This window comes from Mytilus californianus, unplaced genomic scaffold (assembly GCF_021869535.1).
Source record: "Mytilus californianus isolate M0D057914Y unplaced genomic scaffold, xbMytCali1.0.p SCAF_3, whole genome shotgun sequence".
In the NCBI taxonomy this organism is placed as follows: Eukaryota; Metazoa; Mollusca; class Bivalvia; order Mytilida; family Mytilidae; genus Mytilus; species Mytilus californianus.
Window position 1 is genome coordinate 77,827,651 of NW_026262679.1, and position 17,811 is coordinate 77,845,461.

The window sequence follows — 17,811 nt, forward strand, 5'->3', positions numbered from 1 at the left end:
ATTGCCCTGTTTGTTTTCTTCCTCTTTTTGCGTGGTAGAATTTGTTTTCAGCCTTTTGTATAGGATAGGGAATGGCGTTTGCTGCTTTTATATGCAAGACTTGTTGCTTTAACTAAATTCAACGTGTATTTACGAATTATAGAAAAGTAAACTGCAGAGAGGAAAATTTGACATTTTTTATACCGAAGTACATATAATGTATAAACGGCAAACTAAATAAAATGATAAGACTTTTCGTGTGTGAAAACTCTTCACAACTTAACGGAAAATAAACCCCGTCTTAACCCCGGGACAACAGACTCGGAATTTAAGACAGGCTGCTACGAGGTTAAACATGTTTGTAAGTATTCAGCCAACTTGAGTTAGTTTTGCAATGGAAATATTTATTTGATCTGTCATTGTCGGTTCTGTAGATAACGTACCTAAAGGTAAACTGACACATACCGACCAAAGAAGTAGAACAAACCGATACATTAGATTTGGATATCAATCGTTAACCTCTAAATAGATTAAGTGTAAAATGTAGACATTCCAAGAAAAGTATGACATCGTACAATGCAAAAATTTACCGATGAAAACACTTTCTAAAGTCCATCAAACATGATATATACATAACATTCATAAGTAAGTTCCAATGGACCAGACTTCCTATCGAAATATTTGTAGCCATCAAATTTTTGTAGGGTTTCCATTAAATTGTGGTTAACAAATTTTGTGCTTAATGATTGCTCAGTCATATACCAAATACGTTCATAGAAACAAAAAGAGCATCCCTAGCGACGTAAGTTGAGCCAAAGTAGCGTCAAAGGAAAAACAATATATAAACTAACAGGAACAAAACAAATGGTGTTTTTCTCGGTTATTTTGGAAAACAGATAGATCAAAATCCAAAAAGAGATGTCGCTGTTATATTAAATTAGTGTCATCTCGTTAGGGTAAATGACTGACGTTTAAGTAGAGAAGTTAGGCTTATTCCGAATAAATCCAGCGCCTTGGTGATCTGGTGGAATTTGAAAGAACTTGCGGGTTCGATCACCGGATCTGTTAAACTGAAGACTTAAATTGGTATTTAATGATAATTACTTCTTTTATTATTACTATTACTATCAAAATCGGCATACGGTAAATTTTATACATGCATGCAGCTTATAACATTAGGAAAAAATTGTTAGTTAGCGATTTTGCATTCTGCAAAACTTCAACGAAAGTAAGAGATGTATTCTTCAGTTGAACAACCAGCCTTCTACAGACAATACATATTATGCTACATATTACCTAACGCAAGTATCATATACTGTTTTGGAACGCTTCAGAACACAATAAATTCAGTAAACGTTTCTCCCCACGCCTTACAATATGTCGTACTTGGTGATGATTGATAAAATCAGACCCAGAATGCATCAATTATTTGTTTGTTTAGATCGTCTAAAGATTCTAATATGTTTACATTCGTCAAATGTCTGACCATCATAATACCAATTTGTTCCACTTGTAGTGAAAGCTATTTGTTAATGCAAATCGCATTTTCTGTATAGACTGGCTAGTATGCCGAATGATACTATCATGGAAGTAACCATTGTACCATGGTGTACTGTTTGACAGTGTTATTGGTTCATTAGAATAAGTGCCAAGTGCATAATAAAGCCTTCACAAGAAAAGTAATTTCGGATGAAATTGTTTTTCTTTTGTAAACTGTAGATATTATTTGGACATTATGAATCTTTTGTATACACATTGAAAATCTAGTGTGTTCCTGTTCTCATTGATGCACATTTATCAGTTGAAACAGATTAAACGGATTTGAAAACATATTATATACATATTTTAACCATTATCGTTATTATTGCTGTCCTTAAGGCTAGCAATTAAAAATGGATAAAAGGTGGCGTGAGGTATACTTCAATGAGACAATTCACAACTACACAAAAAGACGTCTTGTTTTTTAAAATCTTTGTTTTGTAGTAAACACTTTGTAAGATTAAAGGTGATGCTGTAATGTGTGTGTGTGTGTGTACTATGGTATGGATTAACTTTCGTTTTCCATGCGTGTTTGTCATGTGACTTTATAAAAAAATATATGTTCATTTCAAATGCAACATTGCATTTACAACATCTGTTAACTTTTCTTTATATGTAAATTATATTGTTTACATAATCGTGTAAATTAATTTTTCTCGTAAAGATTCTCTAGACGACTAAATTTCCTTATTTACTTTTTGAGGATTGGAATGAACGGGAACATAAAACAACTCTTGCTTCAAGTGTATTAACATCGTAATCTTTTAAAAGCAACATAATAAACGAGTGGGTGACACGGGGGTGCTGGTTTCCCAAATCCCCATTTTTCTGTGATATTTACCCTTTTCTCACTGTATTTGCCTTCTGTTTGTACTTTGCAGACCGTTTTACCCCCTATATCCCACACCCCCACTTTGTGAACTTTTACATTAGCGGGTCATTCTACTCATAAAATATTAAGATGAACACCAAATATTAAATCTACAAAAACAGAAATTCTGATCATATGATAATGGATGTTGGGTAAAAGTATGCAAGTCGGTAGACGAGATAACATGTTGTAAAACTTGCTTATCTAAACATTTTAAAATCATTTTTAATCATTGCATATGTCTTTCAAATCTCTATCAACACTTACAAACGCTATTAAATCTTTAGAAGTAGGTTACTAATACTATATTTTAGAGATTACTTTGGCGTGAAAAAATGAACAAAAACAATGTTCTCATTATTTTGGATGCAACATTTATAACATCTGTTAACTTTTTACTTTATATCTAAACTACATAAACAATATTTTATAAATTTCTGGAATTACCTTCATCAGGAACGCCCGAATAGTTGAAAGCCAAGGATGTATAAGAACCGAAACAGTTGAGGAGCTACATGACAAAAAAAGGACCTAAAAAAATAACTAAATTCATCCAAAGTCAATTTTGCCTGTTCTTTTTCAGTAATTATCATCAGTTCATTAGCCTAAGCTTCGGGACTGAAATGATTTACTGCAACATTTCTTAAATTCTCCGTTGATAAATTAAGAGATAAGTATAAAACTAACGTTTGACTTTGGATGTATTTGACCATCTATTTTGGTCATAAAGCTCTTCACTTGTTAAAGTACATATAAATCCTTTGACTATCATTTTTTGCGTTTAAGCTTTCGTGATGAAGGTTAAATAACCTAGGAAAGCGCTTCGATCGTATCAAATTTATAGCGTTATTTTTATTCATATTAAACTTCTTAGTTGTAAGTCAAAGATGTAACCTATTCTTTTGTACCGAAACAAATCTATTTAATATGTAATTTGCATAGGAAGTTACCAGGTGCGCTCTATTTGTCTAGGTGCACTCTATTTGATCCTCTCATACTTAGTGCATTATACGGATAATTGGTACTGCATATAATGCCTCATATACGATGAAAATAGGAAAGAAATTGTCAATACTATTCAAACATTTAGATCTATCTTATTACTCCCAGCACACGACATTTTAATATCTAATAGATAATTAATTTCGCACTTATTAATTTTTGTATCCTACAGGTTATATTACATTATTATTAATATCCAATTATTTCACGTCATGTTTGTGCTTCAGATAATAACATCGAAAGACGGAAATATGTAGATTTTGTAGAATATAATATTAACCATTACGAAGATAATATTTTTTTTAAAGTGATGCTACGAAATGCTTTTACAGATTTATATAAAATAAAAATAAAACTTTAGAAATGTGGTGCGTCCAAATCGCTTTTCTTGATTTACCTTTCCCAGAAACGCTCAAACCCAAAAATGTGATTGCCAAGGGTGTATACTAGTAATTTAAATATGCTAAACGAGCGGAGCTATATTACCAAAATGGGCTTAAAAAGAATAGCATAAGTCTTCTAAGGTCAACCTTGCAAAATCCAATACCAATTTCGGAATTTACAAAGCTTACCAAAACAGTTTGAGTAATGTTTTATTAAGTACCTGGGCGTGAAAAACATACATGTAGTTAATAAAGCAGGCTATACATTTTGACAGGTATCAATGAGTTTTTGTTCTATGCTCTTATTGATATCTCTAATATAAGCCAAATTAATGATCTAAGGTTAATATCTTGTTTCCATATCCCTTTGTAAAACATTGCAATCATGTTATATATGTCATGTCTTTAAAAGTATGTTAAAAATAAAACTAAGGTGAATTACTAATGTATCGAAAATCAAGAGGAATATAAATATATGACTTACTTTTTCCAATAGAAATCATTTGTCCATATTAATTACTACTGCAAGTCCTTTGATTTCTGAATGTTAATCGTAGCCTGAAAATAAAAATTGTTATCATTGGATTTTTAACTCGTTAATAAGCACAAAATTTCCACAGAAAACTAACAAGCTCTTTCTCAATTTACACAAAATCAGTGAAGTTCACCCAATCAATTTCGTCAAATGTTGATTTTATGCAGCATTAAAACAACATGCACGTCCTCTACAGTATGTTAATCTGTGCATACGCCAAGCCTTTCTGAATCTGATGGGATGTTATTATAGGTAAATCATTATATATCCTCATCGCCTGTACTTATCGCATTATGAGGAAAATATCGTAAATATACGCTTGAATGAACTCCATATGACATATACTAGCGGTGTACGTGCTACGAAGGGTTCATACTGTAGGTCTATGTAGTTTTAAACGAAGGTGGTACAAGGAAATTATAGTATATTAAACCTTTATCAATGAAGTCCATCGTGATTAAGGACTGGCTTGACTGAAAATTAACAAAGTAACGACTAGCCTCTTCCATTAAGGGTAAAATGAGACTCTGACATATAATTTTATTTATACATTTATAACTTTGTGATCTTTTAAATGGACTTTCTCGTGTTCTGAAAATGATTAACAAAACAATGCAAGTAAAATGAGAAAGAGTTTACATTTTACTGTGTTTGTATAACCATTGAAATAGAAGCTGTACAAACATTCAATTTCAAAGTTAAACATTTTTCTTATAGACAAAACACAATAATTATATACTAATTAGACCATTAGCAAAAGTTGATTTCTTTTGAATTTACAAATTTTCAGATCTAATGCATTTTAATGGAATATTTTTAAAGTAGAAATTCCAAAGTCTATAACTTATGGAGAACATGTATTTTGACAATTAGAAATAACACGTTATACATATGTTAATCACTGGTAATAAGACCAAGAAACTTCCCATTAATATCCGTTAAACAAAAAGTAATTCAGCACAATGAAATTGGAAAGTGGCTGTGATATAAAAATTTATCGAGTAACGTCAAAATTGTTTTATTGTTCCAAAAAGTAACACATTTAAAACAACACTTGTCAGGAAACGGATATAAAACTTCAATTTGTAAAATAGTATTATCTACAAAAGTAATTTAATGTTTCTACACTCTGTCAACAAAGTGCTGTTTGATGGACTTGTTTTTGTATTCGTCATTTTTCTTTTTGGCCGTGGTACTGACTGTATTTTCTATGATTTTTGGTATTTGATAGCCCCCTTGGTATTTTCGACCTCCTTTTTATCGATAATGCAACGAATTCATATTTTTTCACAAGCATTTCGATCGTTAAAGTAGCAAATTTTCATAGGATGTGGAAAAAAACGTGTAATAAGTACAAATTCAATTGATGATTCAAAACTAAATTTGATACTTTCTATACGATCCCTGGTGTGTGCATCATCAAGATATTATAAATATCAAATGATATTTAGAAGTCCTCGTTTTTATACTTGAATGTCATAACTTAATAAACATTTCAAAAACATTTTTGTTTAATAGAAAGATATATACAGCTGATTTAAGGTTTAAAATCCGTAAGAATTTTTACATTAATTCGAAAATTCTGATAAAACACCATGACACGATGACATACATTAAATTCTAATAAATCTCTACGATTGAAGTGAAATATATAATACTGTTCCTTAACAATACAGTTCAAAATGTAAAAACATACTTTCATGGAGTTTCTATAATCTTTTCGTTCAATTTCACAATGTTAAATGCCATAATTTGAAATTTTCAAGCTTTAGACATGCTTTTTGGTAAATTAATTTTTGAACAGTTTATAGCTTTTTTTCTGACAGGTTATCCCGAAATTTACGTCACATAAATCCTCAACACCTGCTAATGTCGATTTTTCCCCTGTCGCTAAATATCCAGATAATCCGTTTCTTATGAGAAAATTATTCCTTATAATTTATGCATCATTCTGAATAAAAAGAGATGTAAAACCCTTATGATTTATTTGTTGTATCAACCGATTGTATGCATCAGGTATGTTAAATCACTTTTCTGAACAACACTGAAATATATACTGAAGTACAAGATCACATAAAATTTGTAACACGAAGATTCGGATCAAACCTGGTATTGCCTTGTACGGTTGTCAATAAAAATCGTCTCAATGTTTTTATCGGTACTTCAAAATCATACATATTATATACTCTTACAAGTAATGAATTTTCCCATGCATATAAGGTACTAAAATAAATAAACACGCTAAAAAGGTATAAATCTAAGCACTTGGTGCTCTAAGAGTGGATATTTTCTGACATGCATGCAAAATTGAAATTTCTTGTAATTTTGTAAAATTATAACCATTATGGAGTAAACATTTCTTCGAATCCTGATGAAATACAACCATAACTGAAGCAAATGAAGTAATACATTCATGAATTGATCGTGATTATGAAATTAAACGTCTGAAAAATTAATTTCAGATTGACAGACTAAGATTCAAGCAGAAAATCTTAAAATGAGGTATTTGTGTTTTTGAAAGACATAGAATGGATCTGTCTAGATGATTGTAGAAAAAAATCCACAAACACATGCATAATTATATATATGTAGAATATACTGTATGAGCAAGGAATCTGATTTATGAATAAGAAATAACAGAACTGTTGATTTTTGTCAGATTTGTTATACATGTACTATACGATCAATATGGACAATCGCAGACCGCCTTGTCATTATCAGATCGTGAATCCGATTGTTCAGTTTAAAGTAATATAACATATTGTATCGTTTAATTTCGATAGAAAATGATCTCAACCTTAAGAAACCTATTTACTGTACTGTCAATGTATATAGTTATGTAAAGAAACAAAGCAACAGCCAAAATTTCAGCTTCACAACAGACTAGGTTAATATACAACTTCGGAGAAACATTTATTGAAACAAGCACGATACTGAGACGACTAATCAGAACAATACGTCCCAGTGCGCTGTTTTGTTATTAAACCACTTTTCTCGACTTCTTTTATCTCTTTCAGATTAACTTTTGAAGTGTTATTGGCGTAAAAAAAGAAAAAAATGATATCTACGGTTAAAGTGTAACCTTGCAGAATAAGAAATTTTGACCTTGCAGCAGAAATGACAACGAACATTGGGCGATATTTAGAATATGACAAATATCTACTGATGACAAGAAGTCTCTTGTTTATATTTCATTCGGACGATGGGAAGACGGGCAAGTGAAGAATGGGCAAGTGTCTAGAGTTTAGGAATGAAAATGATTCAATTGTTTCAGCTTCCTGAAAACACATCATGTCTTGAGCAATTGATTTACCTTATTATGTTAAAAGATGGGATAAAAAATATATATTTTTTTTCATATTTCTCATTCTTTCCTCATTTTTAATCATTATTGAATAAGTAATTTTGAGAATTTATTTTCATAGGGTCTTCCATTTTTTATTTTAGTTAGATATTCTTGTATTAATCACAAATGGACAAATATTGAATATAAGTTAGACAAATTTTGTGTCATCTCTTAACATATAATTCTTATGTTTAATGACTATATCAATAGATGTGCAATAAATGTTTTAAAACACGTGGTGAATATGCATGAAATATTTTCCACTGGACGTTAAGCAAACAACAATCAACCATTCAAACTAAGATCGAAGATTGCCGACGATTAACACAAAGTTAGAATATATGGATCATTCAGATTTACCCTAGTTTTTTGGTAGCTAGACATTTGTGTTATAATTATATTTTCCCCTATATGTTTTATACGACGCTGCAATCTCGATATAGAAGATTGCTATTTTCTAACACATTTTTTTCTCTGCATAAAGAATGTAGATCATAACGACTCAACGATATTGTATTATTTATTTATGTCACATTTACCATTACAATAACAAATCAATTTCCAGAAAAATGAATGATTTATTATAAATATTTTTAATCTTTATGTCAAATAGAACAATTATTCATTTTAAGGAACGTCATGACATTTTCTTTTTTTATAAAAATTAAAGAATAGATTCTCCAAATGACATTTTTTTTAAGTTCGTCGTTCGAAAATGAAGCTGAATTATTTATAATCCGATTGCCTGAATATGGGCGCTTTTAATAAAGTATTTTATTATAACGCAGTGAAAAGAAAATGGCATGAGACATAACAATTTGCTTTATTGCAAAATTACTAATTCAGTCTTGATTGATAAACGATTGGGGAAACATTTGCGTCTAGCCTGGAAATTTTTCTTGTCCAGTTTTCATTTACAGAAAAGATGAGCATAATATAGATAAGCATTTTTTATTTCAAAAGCAAATGCATAGCAAGATGTGATGCTAGCATTTCGGTTTTAACTTTCATCCTATATTTAATTTTGAAAATCAAAGTTAATCTAAGTTAAACCTTTCAGTGATCGATTCCCACTTAATTTAAGCACGTTTGTGCATGTTCACATTCCATTATCCAACAAAAATGTAACAATGTTTTCCATTGTACAAAGAAAAAGGATTACAAAGAATAAGCAAGCCTTAAATCATTAAAAGCAAGAAAAAATTTACGATTTTGTAAATTCTTAAAGGGATTAGCCTGCGTACACATTTATGTTTTACGTCCGCCTTGTAGAGACAAATATTAGTAAGGACGTATTAAGAAGTATGGTTTAAGGGCACTGCGACTTCTTCCGCCAATAAAAATTGACAACCACAACATAGCCAATAGTGTTCAAAGTGGCGTTAAACACCAACAATCAATTCATCAATCAATCAAGAAGTATTGTTAATAAAAATACTGAACAGACACAACAAAAGACTGCAGAAAACGACATTCAGATACAAAATAAAAAATGGGGAATGTGTCCCATATGATGCCCCCGCTCGCATGTAAAATTATAAAGGGACATAATTCAAGAACGGTAAAAGTTACAATACCCAAATTCAATCTTGATCATCTTTGTTTTGTAGTAATAAGCATTGTGTATAAGTTTCATAACATTTGGTTGAGGCAAACTAAAGTTAGAGAACGGAAACGAAAAATTCAGCAATTTTTCCATTTGTAAGGGAGCATAACTCTAGAACGGTAAAAGTGACGCCACCAAAATTGAAACTTGATCTGTGTTTTGTGGTTATAAGCATTGTGTATAAGATTCATAACATTTGATTGAGGCAAACTAAAGTTAGAGAACGGAAACCAATTTCTGGACGTACGGACGTACGGACGAACGTACAGACGGACAAGGGTAAAACTTAAACTTCCGCTACGACGGGTGCATAAAAAAAGAATACTGAAAGCTATAAACCGAGTTGCATGGATTCAATTTACATGATTCACTGATGCATACAATTCTTCATAACGTCATTACAGTCACTTTCTAAATATAGTTTGGTATTATTTTTCCAAATAATTTATATCTAACCTGCTATTAGCTCAGGTACACCTTGCAATATGATTTTCTTAGAAGTCTAATAATGCTTTCAAAATCGGTTGGTACCGGTGTGGAGTCATGGGTGGTACCGGTTTACTAAGCTAAGCAAACACGAAGAAAATTGATGACGTAACATACAATGTTTGTTTCCTCAGTTCGCGGACAATAATAGGTGTCTACTCTTTTTTTTTGTAGAAAATGCCCTGGCAATCCCTGATTCTGTTGAGGCAGAAACTCTTGAAATCTTAATTGTTGATATAAAACTTAAAGATTTTAGTTCAAATAGACAAAAACCTTGGTAGTTTATGTACAGATGGGGCATCTGTTATGGTTGTAAAACGGTGTAGCTAGAAAGCTATGATAACAGAAGCATAACCTCAATAATATTCATTGTATTGGTCATAAATATTTTTAAGAATGTGTAGGTAGCATGGATGAATTGAACATGATTCACCATACCCATTTCTATTCTGTACAACTCTGGAATAATTTCGGTAATTCGCCAAAGAGGACTACATGCTGTTTATACCAATGTGCAAACAGAGACTATAAATCTTAAATTTTTCGTCAACTGTTTTAGGATAAATCATCCCTTTGATTTCATCTTATGATTGGTTTCACTTTTTGTCACCCCCGAGCCTTGTATAACTTTTACGGTTTGGGTTTTGCTAATTATTGAAGACCGTACGTTGTCACATATTGTTGTTCACATTGAAGGAGTTGAAACAAGAATAACTAACAGGAAGTATATTAGACTACGTATTCACAGAAATTGAATTCAAACTAGATAATTCAAGGAGAGACGGAACATTGTTGTCAAAAGTCCAAAAGGAAGATGTCGAAGTTTATTGAAAAAAGACATGTCAGCTTGTCGTATGATTTATCATCAATGGATTTACAGTAGTACATAAAGCTTTAACGAAATGAAAAACATGACAAAAGGAAATACCAATTGCCGATGATGGAAGTGGGTAATGAAAATAAAAATGACACTTCCTGGTAGAAAAAAACAGTCGGGTGGGATATACAGACAGACATAAGTTGATATTAACTGAGACGACAAGAAACAAGTAGAGATGGATATTTGCAAAGTTATTCCTCTAAGAACTGGGAAAAGAAGACAGTGAAGAAACAGATAATGAATTTGTTGATTTTAATCTAAGATTTAATTGTTAAGATCAAACTCGAGGTCCCTAACAAAAAAAATTTAGTTTAGCCTTTTTATAACTTTGTTTTTGTTTTTTAAATCTTGAGTAGGTAGATTGATATAGTGATGTATTTTAAGATTCCCTTGTTCTTTACTGGTACTGTTGTTTCAAAATACGAGCAAGTGATAAAAACTAGACAGTGTCGAAATGGACTATTTATTCAAACACAATTCCGAAGGACTACAAGGCTAGACTGGGGTGATGAAATATGGGTACCCGGAATTAGAACCCGTGGCAAGGAGCAGAGTCCGCTTGCCTGTGCAAGGATATATAAATTTGCAATACTGTCAAACGGGGACGTTTAGTTTGTTGTTCTGGCTGAAAAGGTATCAAGCAATGTGGATTTCATGTCTTAAAATCTTTACTTTGATTTTTTCGGTAGGGAATATTAAATCATCAATGCATATACATTGGTTTATCATACGTATACACTTAAATCTTTTATAAGCTAGACTTAGAGCAAATCACAAATAATTTGTTTTCCATTAAATATCAGAGAGGAGAGCGCCAACTTTCATTCTTTACATCTGATTACAAGAAGAATTAACGTTACAAAGCGGGATTTTGTCGATGTTCTTATAAACCCCTACAACAGCCAGAAAGTGTCTTCAAAATGATTTGAACAAATAAATTTCTCAAAGTTCTAAAGATTGATTTAAATGTTTACAATCACAATCACTATTATTTTACGAAAACATCAAAACGTTTGACTACTCTATCGTGACGGCAGTGCACTACGACTCTTTTCGAAATTGAAATACAAAAATAAGAACATGTTGTATATTTGCCAAATGAGAGACAACACTCCACCAGAGACCAAATGACATAGAAGTTAACAACTATAGGTCACCATACGGCGTCTACACCTTCTATTTAGACAGTGTTTCTTCAATAAGAATGTTGCATGAAGACACCAGTTCATGTTCTATAAAAATGCTAAATGCAAATATCTGTTACTTTTTCTTGTCCTATCATGAGATTGATATACCAACAAACAGTCGGGTATCCATTAAGTACTAAGTGTGCCCCTTGCCGACTTGCTCTCTTTTATTTAATCGGTACTGATTGTTCTTTTCACTTTATCATGCTACTATCTAGAATGTAGAATGATTTCGTACTGGTGTAAAGTTGTAAACAATAGAAATAAACTCAGTAGTGCTTTGTACAGGCTGATGTTATCATTGAAGAACCATGGTCATCATGTTTTCAAATGGATCAATTTTGTAGAATCGATATTTCACAACACTGGTCTAGGATATATTTCCATGAATCAAATTGGCTTTTGTGATCAAAATTATCTTTATCGAATATTGAGTGATCAGTTTATTACCTCATGGTTTGGCGATATAGCAAATTCATCTCGGGGACAATTTTATGTAACTCGAATAATTCAGTCGTTATATTCCGCTGATCTACGATTACTTCATTAACAAGTAGGAGAGATCGATCACGGGGAGGGACTGAATTATTTGGGTAAAATTTTGTGGGATATTTAAAAAGGATTAGAAAAATATCTGATCAGAATATCTGAACAGAATAGAGACTGGGTAACAATATCAAGGACATCGAACTTACGTATTCCAATCGAGACGGGGCGTTGGCAAAATATGCCTAGACCAGAGAGAATCTGTACTCTGTCATTCATTTATTGGTGATGAAATTTATGTTTTATGTGTATGTCAACATGATTCTATTATTTAATTATAGTAACCAATAATTACCTAGATACATGTACTATAATATTAATCCACAATACATTAAAATGGAAGGACTATTGTCCATGATATGTTATATGGAAGTTTACAAACGACTTTCAATTTTTATTAAGAAAACTGCTTGTTTATTCTAAAATACATGTATTTACAAATTGATTTCTATGTGTTTAAATAGTAGACCTCATGTAACACATTTATGTGTCTGAGTGTTATCAATAAATGTCATGTTAATCATCTAACATAATTATTCCATAAAACCTAAAAAAAAATATAAATTTTCGATTTTTTGTTGTAATACAAATACAAAATAAATGAGGATCACTTCCGTTTAAAATGCTGAATCAGATAATTATAATGTTTTCACAAGTACTGAAAGAGAATTTTTTTCTATGCTCACATATTTTTTTCTCAGTAACTATGATCGCGTCTAAACTACTTACTTTCAAGTTTTTTTAATTTCCAAAATCATTCAGATTAATTTCAATTCTGCGCATTAACCAATATTGAGTAAAATGGGTGTGATTTTGACCTATTGTCCGGATACCCATTTTCGACCAAGGTAAATATACGCAATTATTCAAATGTTTTTAAAATGAAAATGTAATCAGAGGCGGATTTAGTGGGCAGAGCCCTCCCCCCCCCCCCCCCTCATGGAGCTACATATATGGTTAATCCAGACAGACTTTTTACCGGTTCCACTCCAAACTTTGTCTAGTTTAGGCCCCTCCCCCTTTTTCAAAATCCTGGATCCGCATCTGGTAATCGTTGTGCTCTTAATTTATTGTTTTCAATTTAAATGTCATATATTGTATGATTCAATAGAAATAATTATGTGTATTCAAATGCCTGTGATTTATGCTATTGGAATGGAAAATATTATTTGCTTTTCCTCCATTGTCACTTTTGATAAAGTATACCTGCACTTCAAACACAATTTTTGTTACAATAATGTCTCGTGGCCACCGAGTGTTAATGAATGAAAATACCAGGACACCTGTAAGGTGATATCAACCTGTTAAAATGATTGACAATGTGCATGACCGCAATTCATCAAAAATAGACACACAAACAAAGCGTACACATCCCCAAACCCTATATAAACTTAGAAAAAGAAAAATGTTACATATATATTAAAATCCCTGGGGTATATCATATGTAAGTAACACAATATCGTAGCTAATAAAGTGACAAGACAGCTTTCAATATAAATGTCATTTTGTATCTAACTTAAAAAGCCGTCTACTTGCAATTGATATTGCATAGAAACTGATAAGCAGTTTAAATATTTTTCGAGTGATGTTTTACTTTTATAAGTCAATCTAATTTATGACGGCATAAAGTTTTTAACCCCTAGATATTGTAAGCCCGATTTTAAATCCTATAAAATTATTTTTAAAGATTATATAGTGAGCTTCACTGCTGGACGTTAAACTTGAAAATGATTATTAAACCTGTTTTTCCCTATTAAACTTAAATTTCCTCTTCTCAAATTCAAATCAGGAAATACAAATGACTATACGTCTTGTAATAAATCAAAGAAAATATCGTAATGAAGGAAAAGGACTATGGGAAATGTACTTAGAGCATGAGTATCACGAAGTGAGTCACCAGTAGAGCAGCAGGAACACAAGATGCCATCCTCGGTTTATGGTTGTTTTTTCGATACTTTCTGATTGCCCCCTTCGTATCTGGATTTTGATTCCGGGTTATGCCCCTTTTTTACAATTTTATAAGGATTGACATTCATTTTTCCCCCTTAATTTGACTAGCAATACTGAAGCGCAATCTCGTATTTTTAATCCCCTTCATGGTTTCGGACAGAATTCTTCAAAGGACATGTCGAGCAACTGAGATCGTTGCAGTTTTCATAATGAAAGGTACATCATAGTTTATTAAATCTTTGTTAAATTTGAAACAAAATTTTACTATTTATTTTGATTAATTTTTCCCTGTATAAATTTCAGATTCACACAGACTTCATAAAAAACTTTGAAAATGCTATATTATTATAGAATAAGCAATAATGCAATATTATACTAACTAAACGATAGATTATGAAAAGGTACTTGACAGGTGGATACAGTGTTGGTTTCCTGTAAATTGGGACATAATTCTTAGGTACAAGTCAGATTTTCTGTTAATTTTAATCCCATTCCATCTTCCAAAGATAACGTCGAATTCTCAGTATATGTAGATATTAAAAAAAAAGGTTCCAATATTTTAGTGCGTTCCAGATTATCATGTATTCCGTTTCCAAAACGGATATAATGAAACGAATTCGAATTAAGTAAATAGACTGAGTATATGTTAATAAGTACATCTCTCGTCCAATCCATCGTCACTGACAAGTAAGGGTTAGTCCATCCGATGCCAACAGCATACCTATTACGCGAATAAAGGTTAGAAATTCAATAAGCGCCTCGGACGGACCATGTTTATAAAGTGTTATTTTCATTTCCTAAAACCGGGTCGATACCACTGCTGGTGAACTGCTAGTTCCCAATGGTATCATTAGCTCAGTAGTCAGTGTTTCTTGTCTTACATAGATTTATAATATACCCTCTTGAATTTTCCATTGATAAATTTGGAAATTATTTAGAAACTAAGGATCCAAATCCCTCAGGCAAAGTTAGCCTTTTTCAATTCGAGCGTCACTGACGAGTCTTTTGTGGACGAAACGCGCGTCTGGCGTACACAATTTTAATCCTGGAATCTATAATGAGTTTATTTTAGGGATGTCAACGAGTACTCAAGTATTCGAGAATCGCTCGGTAGTACCGAGTATCGAATACCAAAACGATACTCGACTAATCGGTTTCTTGTTAGAATATTGTTGTCTTCTTTATATAAAATTGATCTTCTTGAGAACTTCTTACGGAAAACAAAATAGGCATCACTGATTAATCATACTAGTAAATAAAATACATTTTGTTTCAAATGCTTGTGCTAAATTGTCATTTAAAATTTAAAATGCCTCCAAAAATACGTGGGCTATACCTTGGCAACATTTAACACTTTAAACTAAACATGTCTTAGCCATTCCGTCACATCATTACCGTCAGAGCAAATATTTTCGTCTACAAGACTGTAATTTACAAAATTGCAAAACCGGCTGTCCCCAATAATAGTTGACAACAAAAAGTTTCCAAATAAAACAAATTCGTTCCATCCTCTGGTGACCCTCAGTGAATAGTTAAACGCCTTTGTAAACATTATACGTGTTTTCTTAACGATTACCAAATACTATTGTTTGATATGGTTTTTCCTTGTTATAGTTTTTAAATAGGTGTTCATTAAATTATATTAATTATGGCGTGTAATTCCTTGCCCCAGATACTAATGTATATGGCTTTTCGTCCGTTGAACAAAGAACCACTTCTAATGTAAAATACGTATTTTTGTGTTTCCGTGTAATAGATATATTCCCGAGCGAGTACTCGAGTATCGCTTGATAAAACCAACGAGTACTCGATTAGTAATTGTTCACCGAGTTGACATCCCTAGTTTATTTAGATGAATTTGGCTATTTTCATTAGGTCCATGTTGGTCACATAGCTTTTCACGTATCCATCCTTGGCTTTTAGATTTTTAGGTTTGTGTCTCCTGGTGGAGCTTAATCCAGAAAACCACTTCGGACGGAACCAAAGTCTTCATATTCAATAAAATGTCATTTAACGGAATCACTTAAAAAGGTTTACAATGCATTACATTAACCAAATTAATCACAATAGTGGCAAGATTAACATTCTTTAAATGTTTATGTCGTGTCGGAATACGTTTTTATAAGCATGGTTTCTTTGATGAGGGTTTTCGTCACATTTTCTTACGTAACTAGATTGTGCGTTTGTATACGATTAGGTAAAAATGCTTGAATCACTATTTATGCGACACTATGCATTGCATGATGGTGAACCTGGTTAAATTTTAAGAAATCGCAATTTTAAATGTTTTCCATGGTTAATTCTATTTTCAAAAGTCAACATCGTTTAAAAAGTTAAAATTATCAAAACATCTGATAACATGTTTTCTTAGAACAATGAAAAAAACCAGAAAGCATCTAATAAAAGGATCAATAAAAGCAAAACATCACCAGTTTAAAATGATTCCGAACAATAAAAATGTGTTCTACGTAATCAGGATTATCTCTTTGATCATCGTTTTGCATAGGAAGTGCACTCTTTTGTTGCAATATATGTTCCAATGGTGTATTGTTTTATACATTACTATGATGATGAGAGAAGCAGATCCTATCTATTAAAGTGCAGAAGGTTCGCTAACATACATCACCCAAAATATTAAGATTCAATAAAAGGTCTGGGTGGGGGTCATTCAATTCTGATTTCCTTAGTTATTGTAAAGCAATTTTCTCTATTCTTTATAAATTTGGCCCATCTTTTTCTCTATTATTTATATTTAAGCACCCCATTATTTTCTTTTCTTTGTTGGTTTTTTTGGCCAATTTTTCTGCAGTATTGGTCCAATATTCTCTAGTCTGTAAACCCCATCCAGACCCTCATAAATTTAATGTGTTTACATCAATTTGGCAGAATAACCTTGCTTAATGCGAATATCATAAATGATAAATGCTTTATAAAATATAAGTCAAAATCGTTCAAATTCGACGTAAATGTGATAAATGGGTATTTTTTTTAAACTAAAAAACAAGTTAGCCTGTTCCATAAATTATTTTCACGATTATGTCTATTGCATAAAATCGAACTTCAAAGTGACAATAAAATGCAAATAGCCATTAACCGTGTATCAATGGCCTTGTTATATTCTTTCAATTATCACTAATCAATTTATTGCAATATTTTTGTGCTTTCAATGCTACTCCCCCTTCAGGTTTCCTTTGACATTCATTCAATCTCAGTGCACTCACAAAGAGTGAATTCTGGTTGAAAAGTTGTTTCATTGGCAATCATACCACATCTTCTCATTTTTACATTTCTTTTAACTACGACTAACCATTGCATAACAAATTTATCTCAATACACTTGGCTCTTTTGTAAAAATCATCGTGATATTAAAAATATTAACTATCCCCGAAAACAAGTGAATGAAAAAGGTTTAACACTATAGAATTTCATAATCGGAAGGGTGACTGGGAATAGAAATATGGTCAGTTAGGCCGTCTTCCGTACGGCAGTAAAAACCCTTGT

The 17,811-nt window shown here is 31.8% G+C and overlaps 1 protein-coding gene across 1 annotated transcript in view; it reads right to left on the bottom strand.

The window, feature by feature from the left end:
* LOC127735114 (probable G-protein coupled receptor 139) overlaps positions 1 to 17,811 on the bottom strand; it is a 98,806-nt gene that overhangs the window by 38,964 nt on the left and 42,031 nt on the right. Inside the window, exon 2 of the mRNA XM_052245203.1 lies at positions 4,259 to 4,332. The gene's annotated coding sequence lies outside the window, so the exon portion shown is untranslated. The remainder of the gene's footprint in view (positions 1 to 4,258; positions 4,333 to 17,811) is intronic.